The sequence below is a fragment of the Equus caballus genome, chromosome 8, assembly GCF_041296265.1.
Source record: "Equus caballus isolate H_3958 breed thoroughbred chromosome 8, TB-T2T, whole genome shotgun sequence".
NCBI classification, from domain to species: Eukaryota; Metazoa; Chordata; class Mammalia; order Perissodactyla; family Equidae; genus Equus; species Equus caballus.
Genome location: NC_091691.1, coordinates 62448712 through 62458984, shown reverse-complemented (window position 1 = coordinate 62458984; position 10273 = coordinate 62448712). Strand labels below are relative to the sequence as shown.

Genomic DNA, 10273 nt, shown 5'->3' with positions numbered 1-10273 from the left:
CAGTATATATTCAATGAAGTGGAAACAAAGTTGAGGTGCATATTTTTTGCCACTTCAGCTGGACCACGCTTCAAAATTTGTTTTCATTAGAAATAGAGCCTTGGATAAATGGCTGAATTCATCGCTTTGCGCACCTCAACATCCAGACACAGAGAAGTTTTCCTTTCCTCCCTAAGAGTTTGTTCAGGTTCCTCAATATTGAAGTCACCTTAGAACTAACAACCAACCCAAAAGGCGCTTATCAGCTATAGTCCTTCCTGTATCGTACCCAGGGGCAAGGAAACAGACGCTGGAAGGCTCCCTCTCAGGACAAGTGATCATGAGGGTAGGATGTGAGCAACCTTTTGAGAGAACAGAAACGAAGTCCTGCTGTCTTCGCGTTGAATAAGTCTCTGAGTCTATCTGATCCTAATCATAACTTCTGTAGGAAAGGACCTTGACTCATTCCCACCCGTCTCTCTTTGGTACACAGAAAAGGAGTTTGGTGGGCACGTTAGAAAAGAAAGAAAACAGAGCGGGGAGGTGGCGGCACCGGGAAGCCCTGGCGCAGAGCCCCAGATGCGCGAGTCTGGAGCGGAAACGCAGGGCCGGCGGCGCGATCGGCGGCGGAGGCCGGCGCAGCGCGAGCCCGGAGACCCCGGCCGGCCCCGCCGCGGTTGCCCGGACACGGACTAACGGACCCGGAGCACCTTGGCCGCCGGCGCCACGGAGCCGGCGGGGTGGGCAGGCGCGGCGCGGGGAGCAGGGCGGAGCCGGTGAGTAGGGGGCGCCTGGTCCCGGTGCCCCGGGGGCGCCCACTGCTCTGGCCGCCTGCAGGGCTCCCGCGGGCAGCATCCAGACCTGAGTCCCCCTGGCCGCTTACGCCAGGATTATCTCCTATTCGGGGCCACCCCTTAGTTAATCAGTCCCTTCAGGGAGGCTGAGGCGAGTTTGAGAAAAATCCCCCCGGCCTGGGGAAGGAATGGAGTCTCCCTCCACTGGCCGCCCAGCTGTACTTCACATTGTCTAGAACTGCCTCCCTAGGGTCTTAGTATTCTTTTAAAGTAATTACTTCTACCTTTTATTTTGCTTATAAGACCTGTTTGTCGTGGCTCGTCTATTATTATTTTGAATTATTTATATTTCTTCTTTTGATATTTCGTTTTTCAGTGTCTGTCCAATCAAATACTGCACATCTGTCTAGGGGAGAGGCTAGGAATTTTGGATTTCTTTATTTGCTCTATAGGACCCAAATGAGATGATCCACAGCAACACTTCCCTTCCGCAGATGAGGAAAGTGAGGCTCAGAGCCGATATACGACTGGACCAAGGTCAGAGAATTATCAGCTTCGACCCAGGAGACTAAGGGTCTCTTGACTACCAGTTCAAAACATTTTCTGTTATTCCTTTTGACATTCATTGGCTGCTCAGTAAATATTTGTGATTGACTTGGTAGCTTCCCGGACCTACTTATTATTGCATGATCTCTCTGGGCATCTTGACCCAAATGTAGCATTTCTGAGGTGTGTCCCCCCCACTCCCCAATAATTGTTTCTTGGTCCTGCTGTGGCAATAGGTTTGAGGACGCTACTCACCAACGTGAAGAACTCAGAGATGAGTGGATGGCTAATTGCGAAACACGTCCAACAGTCTGAAGGATTTTGAGCTTTTGGTTTATGTTGAATTAGTATCTAGACAACATTTATATGTGAGGCCAGTGCATATCTATCTTGAATATATAATACTTCTCATTCCCTTGTATTCTTAAGGCTTTATTATTAACCATATTTGGCTAATTTCCAGAACTATCAAAAATATACATTTGAACATTAGTCCACCCATTCTCCCTGGTGGGGTCCCATTATGTTGGTAACCGCCAGAGCTCTCATCCACAGCCCCGCCTTCCCTCCTCTGCTCTCTTCTCAGACTCAACATAACCTCACACTCAACTAACCTGTCACTACATCCTCAGAGTTTGTTCTTCCTTCTCTGTTCCCTCTGTCAGTGGATGAGCTGCATACACTCTTCATTCTTTTTCCCTTTGACTGTGTTCTTCGTTCTCACATTGGCTTATTCCACCAGGCTAGACCCGTGACTTCCAAGAGCTCTGGACACAAATTCCCAACTTCACACCTAACAAGAAAATCTAGAAACACCCTAAGATAGACCTTTCTTGGCCCCAGTTGGTTCACCTGCCTGTCCCTGGAGCACTGATGTTGGGGATGGGGCTGCTGGAATTGACAACTACCTATCAAATCATGTGGATCCAGTGGGAAAGCAATTTCTCAAAAGAAAGGAGCTCTGTTTCTTTCAAAGGAAGGAACGCTTCTGGGGAAAAAAAATGAAAACAATATTTGTCTACCCAGAGTTTATCTAGGCATATGAGATTAAAGGCTAATGAGAATATTGGGTAGAGAATTGCTAAAATGTTAGACGCTGGAGTCCAGACAAAATGAAAGGAAAAGGATGTATGAGAAGAAAGAAAAAGCAGAGGGATTAAGCAGCTGGAATACTCAAAGTAGCTGAAGATTTGTATTGCGGTAATGATGTAGGGAGAAAATTGGTTTGATCACAAGCATTTGGAGTATGTACCTGGTGGAAAAGTAGTATATCCACAAGCAGATGGTTGCATGGGTGAGCCGTAATGACCATGATGTCTTGTTTTCTGCACAATACTAATGCTAATAAAATATATATGGCATTTTAAAATTGGTGTTGAACTTTTAACCTCAATCATAATGCTATGGATACAAAAACTATCCAAATGAGAACAGGCTATTTATTCAGAGCTTGCTATAGTACGAGAGTCAGCCACCATCACTTGCATCGGGCAGACACTCAAAGGCAGACAGGGGAGTAAGTTTTGTGGTGGGAAAAGGGAAGGCTTCAGCTGTGCTCTAATTGGAGGTTGTTGGCATGTGGAAGCTGGAAGCAGGCTAAGTAGAAGTGGGGCATCCTATGTAATTGGTTTGGGGAGCTTATTTGGCTTTCTCTGATTGATCCTGAATTGGAAGCATAGACAAGTATGAGGGAAGCTGGCAGTCACTGACAAAGTCCTCACTATTCTGGGCTGATTATTGCAGAGCTTGTGGTTTGGCTTCCCAGGCTGGTTGGTGCAGAGGTTGTGGGTTAGAATTCTATTTTTATATGTAGTCTGGCCATTGTTGATTTGTATATTCAGTCTCAAAGCTCATAAAAGTTCAGTTACGTAAATTTAAATTTACCCTCATATTAGAAAGCAGATATGGAGAGAGGTGGACAGGTTAAGTATTATATCCATGAATATATAACTTGTTAATGAACATCATTCTCTGAGTTTAAACAATTATCATTTATCAAGGACTTATTATATGCTGGTCAGTGGACTACACAGTTTTCATATATATATCTTCCTGCATTAATCCTCACAATAACACTGTGAAGCATTATTACTTTCACCATTTTCCTGAGGAGGAGATTGATGCTCAGATACACAAAGTACCTTGCCCAAGGTCATATAGCTAGTAAGGGGCCCACATGGAATTTAATCTCACATCTAACTAACTTAAAATCTGTGTTCTTTGGCGCTCTATAAGCTGTCTGATGATCTCCCACTTTCATCATATATCACTTTATTTCGCCTTAGTTTGTATCTATGAACATTACCGTTTAGGCTCGTTTCCTGGGTACTTAAAGAATGTTTGTGTGAACACAGGTAATTAAATGATCTTTCTGTGGGAACTGAGGGATTCGACCCACCCTTAGGACGCTGGACAAGCTTTGGATTTTACCACAAATCAATGAAATGGATGAGATGCCGAGGCATGATAAATCAGGCAGTGAAGGTGGAGGGCTGGCAAAAGGGTTGAAAAGGCTGTGAAAGAACACAACACAGAGAGTATGGGTACATAGAATGGATTGATTCCCTTAATAAACTAATCAAATAGTTTATGGGGGAAAAATCAGTTATTCAAATCTCTCTGTCCTGATGGTTACTAAGATGTTTCGTGGACAAACTAGGCAATTATTTTTGTATCTTTAAAGATTTTTTGTGTAAATGAGACTTTATTAGTTTTTCTTTTTCCTTGAGGAAAAAACCATCCTCAGGAATTGTAATTTTTGAGTACAAAATTTATACTTGTGCCAAATTCCTCGAGAAACTGAAAAAGCTGAATATTTTTGCTAGTAGAGTTACGGTAGCCAGTGTTAATGATGTGTTAATCACCTTCAGTGTTCCACTGCTTATGGAACTCAGTTTAATCAGTTTATGCTCTCAAAACAACTTTATAACAGGAAATGATATAGCACAGAAACAACAGAAGAAAGATATGCATGGAAAAGTGTCCTGAGATCTCAGGCACAGATTTCTTTATTCTCCCACCTCTGGGTCACACAGGTGCTCTTTGTCTGTACAGGTGTGTAGCCACTACTGGTGCGCATCTGAAGCACCTCTGTAGCAAGAAACCCAAATCGCTCATGGCAGAGATCTCTTATAATGAGCTCCTCATATAGACACATTCTAGCTATGTTACTGGCCTATACTTTGAAAGCCCCCTTCCCTGGGCTCTACTGAAATTAGATGCAATTATAAATCTGATTATTATTACTAAGCAATCCTGGCAGGCTGATACATCCTGCTCTGAAACAGCTCACAGACCCATGGTTACAAAACATCATTTATCGTTAGTTAATGCGTTCCATAGCGTTGGCCAAGAGTCAGTAGCTCTGGAGATAAGCTACAATTAATACAAACCAGCTAAGATGAACCATTATTTGCATAGCCTATGGACACAGCAACTTTAAACTAAGTGCCCAAGTATTTTCCACGATAGAACTAGTAAACAAACATCTTCTCTTGCATCTACATATCACTTCATGTATAGCTCTTTCCATCTCATACTTGTTCAATTTCTGGAAAGAGTGGTCCATTCATGCCTTTTCTTCTTCCCCACTCATTCGCTCCTGGGGTTCTTCCTACTTAATGTCTGCTACAGTCATTTAAAGGAAATGTTCTTGTTAAGGTCACCCGTGACCTGTTGCTATATTAAACAGAATTTATCCCCCTAGTTTTTATCTTATGTAACTTTTTTGAAGTTCTTTAGGTTGTTAGCTGCTTCTTGAAACTCCTTTCTCTTGGTTTCTATGACCCCATTCATTTCTGTTTTCCCTGCAATTTTTCTAGAAATTGTTAATGTTAATCTTCTTGGCTTTCATTGTCAAGATTGCTTTTTGTTGTGGTTGTGTGATCACATTCAACCACCAGCTCCACAATGCTAATACCCAAAACTCTAGCTCCAATCTTTCTCATGAATATTGGACACACATATATTATAACCATTAAAAAGCACCCAAATGTAAAATTAAAATGGTCATCTCTCCTCTACACGCTAGCTGTTCTTTCTCACATAGACCCAGTTTAGGATAATGGCAGTGCCATGTATTCATTCCCTTATGCTAGAAATGTGGGAATTAATCTAGATTCCTCTTTCTCTGTTACTTGCCACATCCAATTTCTCATTAAATCATGCTATCTGTGCCTCTTAATTACTTTTCGGTTCTTTCTTCTCTCCATTTCTACTTTCTCTGACTTAATTAAAAAAATATTTACCTTCATTACTTCAGCAGTCTTCTTCTCCATCATTTTTTGCCTCAAATCATGCTCTCCTCCAATTAACCCTCCATGGCATGGCACTGTAATGTGATATCTGTTCACTGATGTCTTCCTACAAAAGATTTTAAATGCTTAGAAAGAAGTCTTGCTTATTTTTGTATCTTCAGTGCCTAGTATATAACATACATCAAATAAATATTTTTTGAATGAATAAATGAATATAGATTTTGGAAAATATGTGTGGAAAATGAGACTGACATGTTCTAGAACAATGTTGCCCAAAAGACTTTTCTGCAATGATAAAACTGTTCTAGAACGCAGTGGTCATTAACTACCTGTGGCTATTGAGTGCTTGAAGGTGGCTAATATAGCCAAGGAGCTGAATATTTAAGTTTAAAATTTAATAGGGCTAGTGTCTATAGTATAGGACAGTACAGCTCTAGAAAATAGGCCCAGAAACTGTTTTTTAAAAAAAATTTTAATTAACTTTTAAGTGAAATAAACTAAAAGCAGTTTTCTTTTCTGTTCCATTAATCATCACCACTTCAAAGTAAAATTCTGGAGATGTTCTCTCACACAGAATTCAACAATACCATAGAAGAATTATTTTTGAACACTTAATATTTGCCAAGAGCTGTGGATTCAAAGAGAAATAAAGCACATGATTCCTGCATTCAAAGATGTAGCAGGAAAATGCCACCTGGAAATGAAATTTGATTTCTGAAATATTGAAATTTGAGGGAAATTTTGAAGAGTTGATTAAGACTGTGGGAAAGAACATTTTCAACTATTTTTGCCTGTTCTTCCTCTTCCTCCTCCCACATCTAGATTCTGAAGTAGCAAATGGGAGTGGAATTGTCAAAATTATACTTGCGATGATGATGGGAACCATCTCAGATCCCAGCATCTACCCCTCCTGAAGTAAGGTGATGATGAACTTCTGCTGGTTTCTTGGACCTCATTAGTTTTCCTTATGTCTCCTCCCTTTTGTACCCTCTATTTTGTGTCTGCTGGAGAATCTCATTTGCTTTCAGATTTATTAATTCCTTTGCATTCTGTAATATGATGTCAAAGATGACCCAATATCATATCCCTCTGGCTCTAGACAATTTCATCAAACTGTTTCATTCATTATAACTGGCTCTTGGTGGTTTGATAGCAAATTTTCAATCAGTAGGACAGCATTTATAGCCAAGCTAATTTAGATTAGTTAGCAAATATTATGCCATGAGGTCATGTATAAAATCATAACAGTAGGGCCCAAACATGTAGTACATAATGTATTTCTTTACCCACTAATTTGAACATTTCCATAGAAAACTGCAATAAGAAGCTCTTGGCATAATTTCTTTGTAATAAATTCTGAATGCTACTTATTACTTTTGATTTTCTTATTCTCCAGATGGCTACGCATTTGTGCTCTATTTGTCTGTTATTTCACTAAGCACAGATTTCTTAATGGGTGCTATTATTTATTTATTTTTATTTGTATCTTTGGTTTGTCTTGCAGCAAATAAAAACTGTTTCTCTTAACTGATAATTTAAGGACAATAGGAAATTAGTGGGATGCTTAATTTTCTAGTGCGATTTAATATTTCTTGAGAGCTAGACCACTGGATGACTTTTGATTTCTATACTGAACATTAACAATTGAAATCATTTAGTAGTGAAAATTATATAATTCCTAGAAAATATACTAAGTATTTCTTGTATTGAGATCTTTGCTAAGTCATAGTACTTTAAAAAATCCAAATGTTTATATTTTAAAATCTTTCAAAAATAGAATCATTAATGAAAGCATTACTTACTTTTTTTCCCTGTGGCATAATGATTACTTCATAGTGACATCCATTTTGATTTTCTTTTATAGAGTATAAGAAAGCATACCTTTCCATGCAAAGAAATTGCTCCTGGTGAATTATTGGCCAGTCGTGGAGTGGGAAGCTATTAAGGTGCATTACTGTTTAGAATGAAACATGTAATAGGAAACCTCAGTATTTTATTAAATTTTCTCAACTAACAGCTTAAAGCTGTAGTTAGAGGGAAATAAAGCTTCATTGTCAAGCTTCACCCTATTCTTCTTTATTTTCTTATTAGTTTTAGTCTCATATTTTCCTCCCCTTTAGATGACTTACTGGGCTCTGGTAAAGAGCTTAAGAGGAGGAACACTGAGTGAAGAGTGGGTGATGGGAGCAGTGCATTACCTGTTTTCAATTTAGTCCTTGAAGACCTCTAGGAGGCAGAAAAACCCATGACCTTTGTCAAGGTCATATTCAAGGGAGAGTTAGTCTTTCCATTTTTATTAAATTTTAATTTGGTAGTTCATATGAACTAGACTTCTTTCTTATTTAGCAACATATGCTTTGTATTAATTCAGGAGCTCGCATTTTGGGGAAGATCTTTTAGGAATCTGGATGAATAAAAATCAGATATACTTTGGAGGCTCCAGGCCAATGTGTGGATATCCTTTTGCAAAGCAGAGAAATCAGCACTAGGTAACAATTCTCAATAGAATTTTAGAAATATCACTTGTGGGCAAACTCAGGATTCCTCTCAGATTATCCAATCTTTAAACCCTACAAGGTTTATAAAAATGACAGGCAGAATGAAGAGTATTTCATTAGAAGAATAAACAGATCTTGGTGAGTGTTGTTGAAATTTCTAAACCAATGTCAAAAAACACCGAGTAGATTCTTCATTATTCAAGTATAACCTCAAAATAGTTGGTAATATCAGAGTCTTTCTTATAAAGGCCATAAAGAAACCTCCGGAAAGGTCATATTTTATGTACCTTAATACTATGTTAATCAATGTAACTGAGTTGTCAACATTTACTTCCTTAATAGACAATAAACTTGAAAAATTTTAAGGCAGCTGCTTGTTGATACCTTTAATAAGTAATTAAATCAACGGGCAAAGGCATGCAATTTTCTAAAATATTTTCTGTGGTTTCTTTTACTAAAGCATCATAAACAAAGCATAGAAAGAAACAGCAAGAAGATCATGCTTTTCCCATTGCTAGGTCAGGCCTTCTTTAGAAAAATTACTAGAAATGTTTTTCAAAAGAGATTTATTTCTTCATTGCTGAGGGGCCTAGAGTATGTAAAACAGGAGGAAGAGCCCTTAATAGTACATGCATCTAGGGGTGTGTGTGTGTGTGTGTGTGTGTGTCTGTGTGCCTGTGTACCTGTGTGTATGGGAAGAGGACAGTGAGGGTTTAATACTAACATTTGGGCTGGAGAAATATGTTACTGCCATCCTTAAGTGAAATTTATAGTTCCATAAGAAAAACTCTGCTAAAAGATGGTTAAAATCTGCTAACAATATACTTTTATTGGTAGAGAAGGCATAGCTCTTAGTCCACGAACTGAGTTGTGTAAAGAATACCACACAAAGTTTTTCTCTAAATCAACTAAATTCCAACACAGTGGCCCCAATCCCACCAGTTCAGCAGGAAATTTACCATCATTCAGTCTTGGTATCACTCTGTCTCCCTGCCCACACCCAGCCAAACCATTTGTGCCAAGTATCTGGGGTCTTTGAGAACATCCGGAGGTGTGGTCACTGTTCCACCCAGCACCCTCCTTCCATGTGTCATCTGTTCCACTGGGAGTTCTAGCCTCTTCTTGAGCCTGTTAGATTACACAGCTCTGCTTGTTTGATGCCCCCAAGAGCGTGGAAGCTGAGTCCAGTTGGAAGTCCTCCTGTCTGTGATGCAGTCTTTCCGACTGCACCCAGCAGTCATCCCCATGACCCCCAGATCTAGTCACCTCCTTGGTTGTTGCCACAGCCTTCTTGGACTCACAGACCTCCTTCATCACCAGAGCTTAGGGAATCTTCTACCCACTTCACTGATCCTACCTTCCTCTCCAGAACATCCCATCAGCTAAAAACCAAAGACACTTCAGGCTGCCTCTGCTTTTCTCCAGGCCAAAACCTTGCAATGAAGAACTACAAAGTCATGTTGTGGATTAAAATGGAAGTGGGGAGGGGAGTTGAAGAACATACAAATTAATATTTCAATGGATTTACTTGATAAAATAATATTTTAATAAACATGGTATTATTTGGAGGGAAAGTGGGTACAATTTGGTTATCTGGGAACCTAACCATCCTTTATTCTAAGAGTGGTTCCTGAGCCAGCCCTGATGGCCTAGTGGTTAAAGTTCCGCATGCATCACTTTGGCAGCCCAGATTTGGTTCCTGGATGCAGAACCACGCTACTCATTTGTCAGTAGCCATGCTGTGCTGGTGGCTCACGTAGAAGAACTAAAAGGACTTAGAACTAGACTATACAACTATGTGCTGGGGCTTTGTGGAGGAAATAAAAATGAATTAAAAAGAAAAGAATGGTTCCTAAGAGGAATGTTTATATCATTGCTGATAACAAGATTAATTTGTGGCTGTGCATAAAAATATATATTATAATAGCTATGCATGTTTATTTTAATATTTAGTAGAAAATATATATTAAAATATGAATTGGTATAAGTTAACTTAAATGACAGCACAGGGAGTATGTCATCATAACAACAACAGCAAAGATGATGGTGGTACATAAATAACCAGATGTGAAATAAGACAATATGACATTCTTTCAATGAAAAATCAAGTTCCTAAATTCAAAAACAAAATTAAATTTTTGTGTTCATAATTGAAAGTGTCTGTAATTCAGATATTCCAAGGAAAACATGAAAATGTTTT

General features: G+C 39.4%; 1 protein-coding gene across 6 annotated transcripts in view; it reads left to right on the top strand.

Moving 5' to 3' along the window:
* Nucleotides 1–595: 595 nt before the first annotated feature.
* CCDC178 (coiled-coil domain containing 178) overlaps nucleotides 596–10273 on the top strand; it is a 394601-nt gene continuing 384923 nt past the window's right edge. Inside the window, exons 1-4 of one of the 6 annotated variants that reach the window (XM_070275611.1) lie at nucleotides 644–755; nucleotides 1150–1310; nucleotides 7440–7521; nucleotides 7947–8064. The gene's annotated coding sequence lies outside the window, so the exon portion shown is untranslated. Of the gene's footprint in view, nucleotides 756–1149; nucleotides 1311–7439; nucleotides 7522–7946; nucleotides 8065–10273 lie in introns of all 6 variants that reach the window. The other 5 variants (XM_070275613.1, XM_023647619.2, XM_023647621.2 and 2 more) reach the window with 5 other exon arrangements.